A 12,426-nucleotide genomic window follows, 5' to 3' on the forward strand; every position below is an offset into this window, starting at 1 on the left:
CAAAATAGTACACGCGATGCCACTATTATAGTTATCACATAGTTATCGAATTAATATGCAACCTTCGATGAACCAATGGTTGCAGATTCGATCGGGATATATGAGATGAAGGGACCGTACTGTACGTTAATCATAATCGACTGGTTCTTACAGGCACTATCAGTGATACCTAGTGGATCATGGGGCGATGGTGCAATCAGAAATGAGTTCTGACATTCTTGATCAATGTGTTGATGAAAATAATGGGGCTAACTAGGGTAAGCCCGAATAAAAGATTATGTCCTGAATCACAAATAGTTGTTAGCCCACGGCTAGCTGTATCCCTGAACCATTGAGGGTAACACAATCACTGGATCGTTTGTTCCCGTTGAGAGAATAAATTCAAGGAGTTGAATTTATATTATGATATAGTAAATTCAAGGAGTATAATTTATGATAATTAAATTTTGAGAAAATAATTCAAGGAGTTGAATTTATGATATAGTAAATTCAAGAAGATGAATTTATGAAATTTGGAGAGAATAAAATCATGGAGTTGAATTTATAAAATTTGAGAATTTAATTTATTAAATATTAAATTTTGAAGGTGATAAAATTCAAGTAGTTGAATTTATAATTTAAATATTAAATTCAAATGTTGAATTTATAATGTATTTAATTTATTAAGCTCAAAGGTTGAGTTTATAAAAATATTAAATTAAATATAGTGGGAAGTATACTTAATGAGCTTGTAGGAGTACAAGTCAAACTTATTAAATAATTAAAGTTATTAATGGACTTTGATTAATTAATTAAACTAGTTGGACTAGCTCAATTAATTAATCAAGCTCATTAATATTAATTATAGAATTTAGGTTAATGATATTGTTTTTAAGGAACAAAAAAAAATAACCTAGCCTCCACTTCTCCCAATGGTGATTCACGTAAATCACTTTAAAAATTCCTCCAGATTTTTGGCCATCTTTTTCAAGAAAAAGAGATTTGAGTTCTTTTCAAATATTCTAGTGCAATTTGAAAGAGGAACAAATCTTCTAGTCGTGGATCTAATTAGAAGGATTGAAGGAAAGATTTTTTTGAAAATCGTTCGTAGGGATTCATCAAGAGCTTGATCCGCCTACACCGGATTAGTTTGAGCCAAGTGATTTAATTCACTAAAGGTATAATTCTAACACCCTATGAATGTTTATGATAAAATCATATGAGCGTCCAAACATATTTTGATTGTCAAAATAAATAAAAAAATTTTAAACTTCCGCTACGTTTGGGCGTGCAGAAAATCGGGATCCAACAGTAGTATTAGAGCCCAGGTTTTTCTAAATCGTATGGTTTTGATATTGAATAATTTATTTCTAACCACACAAGAAAATTTTTCAGAAAATTATAGCACCATGAAAAATTATTTCAGAAAAAAAAATTAATCTGCCCGGAACTGTTCCGGGCAGTCCGTTTGCGCAGGGACGCGCACGGCAGCGCGCAGCGTGCGCGTGCTAGGCGTCTAACGTCTGCGCGCAGCATGGAAGCGTTCTCGCACGCGCGGTGTGGGGACGCCAGCGCGCAGTGCGCAAGGCGTCCTGCACGCCAGTGCGAAGCGCCGCGCGCACCTGTGCGCGCTCTGTGTGCACAGGGTCTGCCGCCACTGTCATAAACATTCGGACAGCGGGCGGGAAGCGAGGGCGGCTGTCCGGGATCATCTCGGGAAGCGTGCTGAATGTTGGGCTTGAATTGTTTGGGCCCAGTGTGCAATTTTCTGATTTTTCAACTTTTTAGGCAAAATTGATTTTTTGAAAATTGGTTCAATTTTTATTTTGGAGAATTAAAAATTTTCTTGTAAAATAAATAATTAGAATATGATTTTAATTATTTATAGTAAAATTGAGTTTTACAAGAAATCAATTATTATTGATTTAATTGGAAGTTAAATAAAGATGTTTATTTAATTTATTAAATTATTTAGTAATTGTGGTGGTTAGTGATAAAATTATTAGATATAAGATTTATCAATTAATTAAATTGATGTTAATATTTGATATTAAATCCATGAAGGATGATCGAGAGCCTTGACCAATGTGTTAGGTGTATGTTAGGATATTTTACTGTTTTATTCATTTTGTTAATATTTGATATTTTAAAGTGGGCCTGGTTTATGGCTCGTTCCCATCTCATGAGATGTATCTCTTATGTGCCATGGCTATTTAAATATAATTATTAGAAATAGTGGGAGATCAAGGCTGGAAGATGGTGGACCCGATGCTCAAGATGAAAACATGTAAAATATTGGAAGCACTTGTAATAGTTGCATTTGCATCCCTGCATTCACCTAGGTTTTGGATCTGGATCCATGTATGGCTCACATGGATCTAATAGTGTTGGCGATCGATCATCCTTATTTATTGTTGAATGTCATATTATGATATATGCAATATATTTAGATAGTATAGTTGAATGAATTCTGCAAATAAACAAACTCGTGGCACGCGTTTTTTAAATTAAAATGATGAGACAATTTTAAAATTAAAATCCTCATTTTGAATAAGATTCAAAATTTGTATCAAACCGAAAAATTAAAAATTAAAAGAGTTTAATTTTTCTTGCCTTCCATGAACCGTGGTTGCATGTTGATCGCTACCCTGCGGACAGTGTCTGGCTCATATTATTGGGGAGGCATGTACGCCGGAAAGCATGTGACTTCCACCGGACATATGATGTGAATTGAGTGGAACTCCCATGACTTCGGCTCATATTATTGGGGGAACTCATGGCGACCAGTCTACTATAATTCAATATTGATGGGTCGGTTTGACACGCAAAAATAAACGACGTCATATTATTGAGTCCTTATTAAACGTGAGGCAAAACACACAGAGGTTGCATAGGATGCAATTGGAGTCTACCTTTTAGAAATTATAATTGGTTGATATTATTCGGGATTATAATTGACTAATTAGACTCTACGTGCCCACTAAGGAAATGCGTGGAAATGTCAAAATAGTGGGAGGGAGATTTATAAAATAAAATCCATATTTTATATCTTAAAATTATTTTAAAATAATCAGCCGCTATTATTCTGTTTTCATATCAGTATGTTTTTCGATTTCGTCACATAATCCCATTTTATTATTAACAAGCTAATTTTATCTAATTTTCAAGACTGGTTGGGAAAATTGTTCTAAATTCGGAGAAAATGATATACACACTAATGTCAATCCTACTGAACTGACAAAGCATGCAAGATGGTAGGACCATAGTATGCAAGCTAAAGTGTGATGTGCTCGCTTCTATGTCAAATGAACTGTAGGTACAGTTTGAGGAAATTTTGAATGCTGCTGACATTCAAATACACGTGCAAGAGTTGCATGGTGCATGAAACTCATACGATGATGCACACTACTTTCAAGGAGCTCATGACTACACACATGCAAGATGGGGCTCTAGCCCATGAGCATGGTGTACATATAAATGTGCTTATTGAGAATGTGTTGAGCCTGGAAAATGTGATTACTAACGAGTTAATTGATAACATCAATTTATTGTCTTTCTATTCCTCATTTGATGGTGTTATGGTGAACTTCAAGTTTAATGAGATATTTGATAGCTTGAAGAGCTAGTCAATATACTTATGACTTATGAGATCACCATAAAATAAGAAAAATTGTTGTTTTTATAATGGGCCTTTCGTCGGACTAAAATTGACCCACAAGATAAAGGAAAGAAATGTTTCGTCCCTCACAAGAAAAACAATTCCAATAAGAGGAAAAATCTGAAAGACACTTAAAAGGCCTACAAAGCCCGATAAGTTAGAACATATTTATTTCACTGCAAGAAGTATGGACATAAGAAATTATATGTTCCATAAATGATAAGTGAATGTCCAAGTAAACATGATTTCAACAACAAACAAAAGAAAGTTAGATGATCCAAATCCCACACAAATATGGCACGCTAGACTATGTCACATTTCCCAAAGAAGGATGCACAAACTAGTGAGAGAAAGCATGTTTGACTTGTCAAACATAAATTCTCTACTTACTTGTGAGTTCTGTCTAAAAGGAAAAATGACCAAGACTCCATTCGATGGAAATGTGGAACGTGCGCATGGTCTATTGGATTTGATCCACAAAGACATTTGTGGCCCGCTAAGTGTTAGCACAAAATATGGGCAATCCTACTTCATTATCTTTACTGATGACCATTTGAGGTATGTGTATGTTTATTTGATAAAAAACAAATCTAAAGCATTTGAAAGGTTCAAAGAATTGAGATCTGAAGTAGAAAAACAGATAGAAAGGAGTATTAAGACACTTCGATCTGATCGAGATGGTGAATACTTAAGTGCTGAATTTTTGGGTTAAGAGAATGAGATTCTATCACAGTGGACTCCACCAGCAACACCACAATTGAATGGTGTTTCTATACGTCGAAATCAAACATTGTTGGACATGGTTCGATCTATGATGGGATTTACTGAATTGCCTACATCGTTTTGGGGCTTTGCGCTTGAAACTGTGGCACTGTTGTTGAATAATGTCCATACTAAAGCAGTGGATAAAACACCATATGAGATATGGATGGGAAAAACTCCCAAATATTCTTACGAGAGAATATGGGGATGTCCTGCTTATGTGAAGCAGACAGTGGGAGAAAAATTGGATAGTAGAGAAATGCCACCTTTTGGGAAAAGGAATTTCTATTAGATAGAAAAAGCAAGATGATAAAACTTGAAGAAATTCAAGATACTCCCTCAACTGTAGAAGTTTAACCCATTTCCCAAGAGCCAGTAGTTGAAGTACAAGCTCCTAGGAGGTCTGATAGGGTTATTAGACCACCTGCAAGATATACGCTTCTTCATGAACAAATCCACGATGAGCATTGTGTTGGATGTGGTCTAATGAATTTCAAAGAAGCAATATCTGATCATGATTCAACCAAATGGCTTGAAGCCATGCAGTCAGAAATGGACTATATGTATTCAAACCAAGTCTGGACATTGGTGGATCAACCTGAGGGAATCGTTCTATAGGGTGGAAATGGATCTACAAAAGAAAACTTGGGGCTAATGGGAAGGTAGTGACCTTCAAAGCAAGGATGGTTGCAAAAGATTATACTCAAAGGCAAAGAGTTGACTATGAGGAAAGTTTTTCACCAGTTGCTATTTTTAAGTCCATTAGAATACTACTTGCCATAGCATCATGGTATGACTATGAGATATGACAAATGGATGTAAAGACTGCATTCCTCAATGTAGATATCAAAAAAGAAATTTATATGTCTCAACCTGAGGGATACACATCAGTAGGAAGTGAGCATAAGGTATGCAAACTTCAGAGATCAATATATGGTTTCAAGCAGGAGTCAAGGAGTTGGAACCTCAGATTTGATAGCACTGTCAAAGAGTTTGGTTTTGCTAAGAATCCTGAGGAACCATGTGTGTACAAAAAAGTTAGTGGGAGTGCAGTGATATTCCTGGTACTTTATGTTGATGATATCCTGCTCATTGAGAATGATGTATGATTCTTGCAATCAACTAAAGTATGGTTAGCAAGTAAATTCTCCATAAAAGACATGGGTGAAGCATCCTATGTATTGGGAATACAAATCTATAGAGATAGATCAAAAGGATGCTGGGGCTCACCCAAGAAATTTATATCGATACCATTCTAAATAGATTCTCTATGGAAGAGTTCAAGAGAGGATACTTACCAATGTGTCATGGTATTAATCTATCTAATGCAATGTGCCCCAAGACTGATGAAGAGATAGAGATGATGACACGTATCCATATGCGTCAGCTATTGGTAGTATCATGTATGGTATGGTATCGACACGTCTTGATATTGCTTACGCTCTGAGTGTTACAAGCAGATATCAGGCGAACCCTGGTGCAATGCATTGGAAGGCCGTGAAAGATATTCTTAAGTACTTGAGAAGAACTAAGAACTTGTTCATGGTTTAAGGGGGTGGAGAAATAAAATTGGAAGACTACACTGATTCTAGCTTCCAATGTGATGTAGATGGTTCGAAATCGACCTCTGGTTTTGTATTCATGCTATATGGTGCGGATGTCTCTTGGAAAGATTCCAAGCAAGACACCGTTGCGGATTCCACCACTGAAGCTGAATACATTGCTACATCTGGTGCAGCCAAAGAGGTAGTTTGGATGGGGAATTTTGTCCAAGAGTTGGACGTTATTCCTAATGTAGTTGATCCAGTCCCGTTGTACTGGGACAACACTAGTGCTATTATGCAAGCAAAGGAATTAAGGTCTCATCAGAGATCCAAACATGTACTAAGGAAGTTCCACATCATACTGGAGATAGTGGGAAGAGGAGACATATCAGTTGAAAGAGTCCCCTCTGCAGATAATGTTGATGATCCACTTACAAACCCCTTGACAGGACCATTGTTTGAAAAGCATCGCGAAGCAATGGGATTAAGGGTAGTTGGCTCTAGGGCAAGTGGGAGATTGTTAGAGTAGATACCCTGCAAGCCAACGGTTGGCTAGGGAATTTATTGACTCAAGTGAGATAAACAATTTTTATTTTAATATAATTTAACTTTTTATGGTCTTGTTATACTTTATCTGTATACCCATGCAAACAGCATAGATAAAGGTCCTTGATTATGCTTTAATACAAATGAATCCTAATTCGATGTTGAAACTCATTTGTAAACACTGCATATTCTAAATTCGTTCCTAGTCGGTTCAGCCGCATAAAACAGGGATACAGGCCACTTGAGCTCGAGACTAGCATCTGTGATGCTGTGTACTGTGTTTCTTGGTAAGGGCATATAGATGTCCAAACATGCAGATGGGTAGTCATATGATGATTATACCGACCAACCCTCCCTCGGACTTTCCAACTGGTTATCATTCATCGAGAGGATAAGTCCGTGGTTATGATTGTACACCATTAGTCCTTACGACCCGGGACAACACTGAGGCTCTATATGTTAGGCTCTGCTTTGAATCGTTTACCGGCTCCAGGAGAGTCATCAGGTGGCGAGGTTGGATAGAGTTGCGACACATATAGGAGCCAGTGCATTGTAGTCGGGGATTCACCGCTCAACTATGTCTGTGGATATCCTGTGTGATCTGATGAAATAATAGTGCATGGAATCTCTAGCTAGAGTATGAGATGTACTTTACAGAAGGAGTTCTCAAATAGTACACGCGATGCCACTATTTAGTTATCACATTGTTATCGAATTAATATGCAACTCTCGATGAACCAATGGTTGCAGATTCGATCGGCATATATGAGATGAAAGGACCGTATTGTACGTTAATCATAATCGACTAGTTCTTGCAGGCACTATCAGTGATCCTAGGGGATCATGGGGCGATGCTACTAGACGCTCTTACCATGATCCGATGGGTGCAAATAGAAATGAGTTCTGACATTCTTGATCAAGGTGTTGATGAAAAGAATGTGGCTAACTAGTGTAAGCCCAAATAAAGGATTATGTCCTGAATCACAAAGAGTTGTGAACCCAGGGCTAGCTGTATCCCTGAACCATTGAGGGTCACACAAGCACTTGATCGTTTGTTCCCGTGGAGAGAATAAATTCAAGGAGTTGAACTTATATTATTATATAGTAAATTCAAGGAGTTGAATTTATGATAATTAAATTTTGAAAAAATAAATTCAAGGAGTTGAATTTATGATATAGTAAATTCAAGAAGTTGAATTTATGAAATTTGGAGAGAATAAATTCAAGGAGTTGAATTTATAAAATTTGAAAATTTAATTTATTAAACTCAAAAGTTGGGTTTATTAAATATTAAATTTTGGAGGTGATAAATTTCAACGAGTTGAATTTATAATTTAAATATTAAATTCAAATTTTGAATTTATAATATATTTAATTTATTATGCTCAAAGGTTGAGTTTATAAAATATTAAATTAAATATAGTGAGAAGTATATTTAATGAGCTTGTAGGAGTACAAGTCAAACTTATTAAATAATTAAATTTATTAATGGACTTTGATTAATTAATTAAACTAGTTGGCCTAGCCCAATTAATTAATCAAGTCCATTAACGTTAATTATAGAATTTGGGTTAATGATATTGTTTTTAAGGAAACAAAAAAAAAAATAACCTAGCCTCCACTTCTCCCAATGGTGATTCACGTAAATCACTTTAAAAATTCCTCCAAATTTTTGGCCATCTTTTTCAAGAAAAAGAGATTTGAGTCATCTCTCAAATTTTGGATCTCAACGTAAAACTTCTTTCAAATATTCTAGTGCTATTTGAAAGAGGAACAAATCTTCTAGTTGTGGACCTAATTAGAAGGATTGAAGGAAAGAGTTTTTTGAAGATCGTTCGTAGGGATTCATCAAGAACTAGATCCGCCTATACTGGATTAGTTGGAGCCAAGTGATTTAATTCACTAAAGATATAATTCTAACACCCTACGAATGTTTATGATAAAATCATACGAGCGTCCAAACATATTTTTATTGTCAAAATAAATAAAAAAAATTAAACTTCCGTTGCGTTTGAGCGTGTAGAAAACCGGGATCCAACAGTAGCTCCCCTATGTTGTTGCTCGAGCATTATTCCAGTTGTTGTCGTACCGTTTGTTAGCTCATGTTATCCCGTTTATTCGTTGAGCCTTTCATGCATTGCACATTACATTTTATTATATGATTATACATGATTTATGATTATTGTTGTTATTATTGAACTGTTTCATACAAAAATCCTAACCTCAGTTGTTTTCCGGTGGGGGGTGGATGTGGTTGATAATGGGCACCATGGTAGATCTCCCGAGTTGTTTTGCAGCATCAGGCCGAGGTTCCGTCAGTGGAGCTTCGGATTGAGGTTGGATTGCTTGGTTCTGTTCAGTGGAGTCTACCAGTTAGTTTATATGTATGTCTTGAGTTTGTTTTAGTCTTGTATTGTATTTTATTTGCCGTAGAGATGCCCCGTGTATCTGTAGTGGTATTTGGTTGTTTTTGTGATGTTCTGAGTCGACTCTGAGATTCTTTTGATCTGGTGAGTATTTGGTAAGTTTTAATTTCTGTTTAGCCCTGGCCAGTGCTGCTATAGGTTGTTGACTTCGGTTTTTGGTTTTATGACTCTAATTGGAGTATATTTTGATATAAACTACTGCTTGAGTTTTCGGGATGTCCTATTTACGGAGAGGTAATGCTAAAATTTTTCTAGGCCCTGAGGTCCGTTTTAAAGTATTTTAAACCTTTTTCCGCCGCAGTTTTAAATCAAATCATTATTGTTTGATCATTGTCACTAGAGTAAATGGGCCTCACAAAAAATATTAGTTTCATAATTTAATGAATCAACAAAAAAAACTTATAATATGACTAAGCTAACAAAATTTATTATCTTAAGTAACACTAGAAATTTACCAGGAATTGAAGCGAAAAAATTTACCTTAAATCGAAAATAAAATCTTCTAAAAGAGAAAATTTTATTCTAGATGTGAAGCATTGTGGAGGAAATTGGACCGAAAACACGAATATGTATAGACAATTTGCGATAGTTGTTAATAAAACCATCGTTATTAGAGACGGTTTTTGCTTAACCATGCTATTTTAAACATTGCGACAGTTTTATTAAAACTGTCGCAATGTTTAAAATAGCGATGGTTTTTGATTAGCGATGTTTTTGTTTAAACCGTTGCTATTTTAAAAATTGCGATGATTTTGATAAAACCGTCGCTAAATATTCTCTAAAAATCATCGCCAATTAACAATGGTTACCTAAAACTGTTATCGTTTCTCCAAAAAATACGCTAATCAACAACGGTTAGCTAAAACCTTTATTGTTTGTCCAAAAAACATTTTAATCCACAACGATTTTCTAAAATCATTGTCATTTGTCCAAAAAACACGCTAATCCATAACGGTTCGTTTCCAAAAAACACACAAATCCACAACGGTTTTTGTCAAAATCGTTGTTAAAAGTAAAAACACAACGGTTTTCTAATAAAACCGTTATCTTTTGAGTATTGTTAAAGGCATATTTTCTTGTAGTGATTTGAGATTTGATAGAAAAATGAGCCATCTAACTTGTTCAGCAGCTAGAGTCATGTAATTATATGAAAATAACAGTTTGACATTAAACAGTTTGATGTTGTTTTTGTCATTGCCAAAACTCAAGGTCTTTTAAACATAACACGGCTCTTAGTTGTTCGCCACATCACCTAATCCTCACCATATGTATGCTGACTGTACTATGTGCCATGTTATCGAACCACCATTTTTCAGTTGCACAAGAAGAGGCTCCTCACATGCTTCTCGTGATGGCGTGACATAGCTTGACTTGAACTAAAAAATAAATCAACAAACTTAATTATATGTAATGAAGATTTATCTTTCTTATTTTTTCAGCGTGTGACAAATTCTCACCATTTCATTTAATATACTAATTACTAAGTTCAATTGTCAAACCTTAATAATTAATTTAAAAATCGGTTTGAGCAAATTAATATTCTAAAAATATTTACTTGAAATATAAATTCCAATTTCAGACGAATCATATTCGACTAACTTTTCGAATGTTAAGGGCTAAAAGCCTCAAACCCATTTTTCCAACTACATAAATCATGAAAATTATTAATTATTTTCAAAAGAAACGCCACGACCATCCGTTATCATCTATACCAACAAACCTCTCTTCAGATATATATAGTACGAAAATCCACCAAATTTTATTTTAGAAGTTGGGTACGTATATTATATTACACTTTTCTTCCAACAGAAAACATCTCGTTTATCTTCTTTTTTCAAAATAACTTTAAAATTATCTCAAATTGAAATATATTTTGCATAAAATATGGATAAATATGAATGCAACTATCATTGTCAACCTTCGTTTATGCATGGTAATTGGTAACCAAGCCAGGTCCCATCGAAGAATAGAGAACAATGCTTTTGGTCAAATTATTCTTGGACTTTTGCAAGTATTGGTCCCTCCATGTGTAAAATCAAATCATGCACGTTACAATCATCCATATGCAACAAATAGATATGGTCGTATTTTCGTGCATTCAAATGATTTTTTAATAATTATGTAGAGTTTCTTTTTATCTATAGTTTTATGCAAAATCAACGGTATATTTGCCTAATAATGATTATCTGATACAAAATAATTACCAAATATTAAGAGAATTATATTGAAATTATTTCAAATCTTTGAACTCATCTACAAATTAAGCAGATGTTGCTCTCTCTATTTGTTCAATCACAGCACATGGGTATAGTGTCCTAACATTTGCTTTAGTGACTGGCTACAAGAAAAATCACGTCATTTCTTCCTAGCTATGATATAAAAAATATGTATGACATTTTTAGAACCATTTAATTTGATTAAATGTTTGGGGACGATGGTGTGGAATAAATCATCTCTCTCATGATGAATCTGCAGGGATCCAGCTAAGATAACACTATACCGCATTTTCGTTGAATAAATGGTGAAACTGCAGACAAAAAAACTAGGTATAAAATCGCCCTTGCATTAAACTTTGCTGCTTTATTCAGATGGAAGAGGGCCTACATGCATGCGTCTATCAACGTAACAGCCATACCTTCATTCAGTCATTGGGACTATGTCGTACCATTCGATCGGATGCTCAATTATTAGGACATGCATGGCAGCATGTTTTCATTTTATAAGAAATTATTTACTAGTGCGTTATTTATAAATCATACCACTCTCTAGTCGTTCATCGTAAAGACTAGCTAGTTACATATATAGATACATTGGGACTCTCCGTTTAAACTGTTAGAGTAGATGTCTTGCAAGCCAACGGTTGGCTAGAAATTTTACTGACTCAGTTGTAATTAACAATCTTTATTTTAATATAATTTAACCTTTTGTGGTCTTGTTATACTTTATCTGTATACCCATGCAAACAACATAGATAAAGTCCTTGATTATGCTTTAATACAAATGAATCGTAATTCGATGTTGAAACTCATTTGTAAACACTGCATATTCTAAATTCGTTCCTAGTCGATTCAGCCGCCTAAAACACGGATAAAGGTCGCTTGAGCTTGAGAATAGCATCTGTGATGTTGTGTACTGCGTTTCTTGGTAAGGACATGGAGATGTCCAAACATACAGATGGGTAGTCATATGATGATTATACCGAACAACCCTCCCTCGGACTTTCCAAGTGGATATCATTCATCGAGAGGATAAGTCCATGGTTATGATTGTACACCATTAGTCCTTACGACCCGGGACAACACTGAGGCTCTATATGCTAGGGTTGTGCTTTGACTCGTTTACCGGCTCTAGGAGAGTCATCAGGTGGCGAGGTTGGGTACAGTTGCGACACATATAGGAGCTAGTGCATTGTAGTCGGGGATTCATCGCTCACCTACAGGTGTGGATATCCTATGTGATCTGATGAAATAATAGTGCATGGAATCTCTGGCCAGAATATGAGATGTACGTT

The sequence above is a fragment of the Primulina eburnea genome, unplaced genomic scaffold (genome assembly GCF_022965805.1).
Source record: "Primulina eburnea isolate SZY01 unplaced genomic scaffold, ASM2296580v1 ctg1167_ERROPOS1872328, whole genome shotgun sequence".
In the NCBI taxonomy this organism is placed as follows: domain Eukaryota; kingdom Viridiplantae; phylum Streptophyta; class Magnoliopsida; order Lamiales; family Gesneriaceae; genus Primulina; species Primulina eburnea.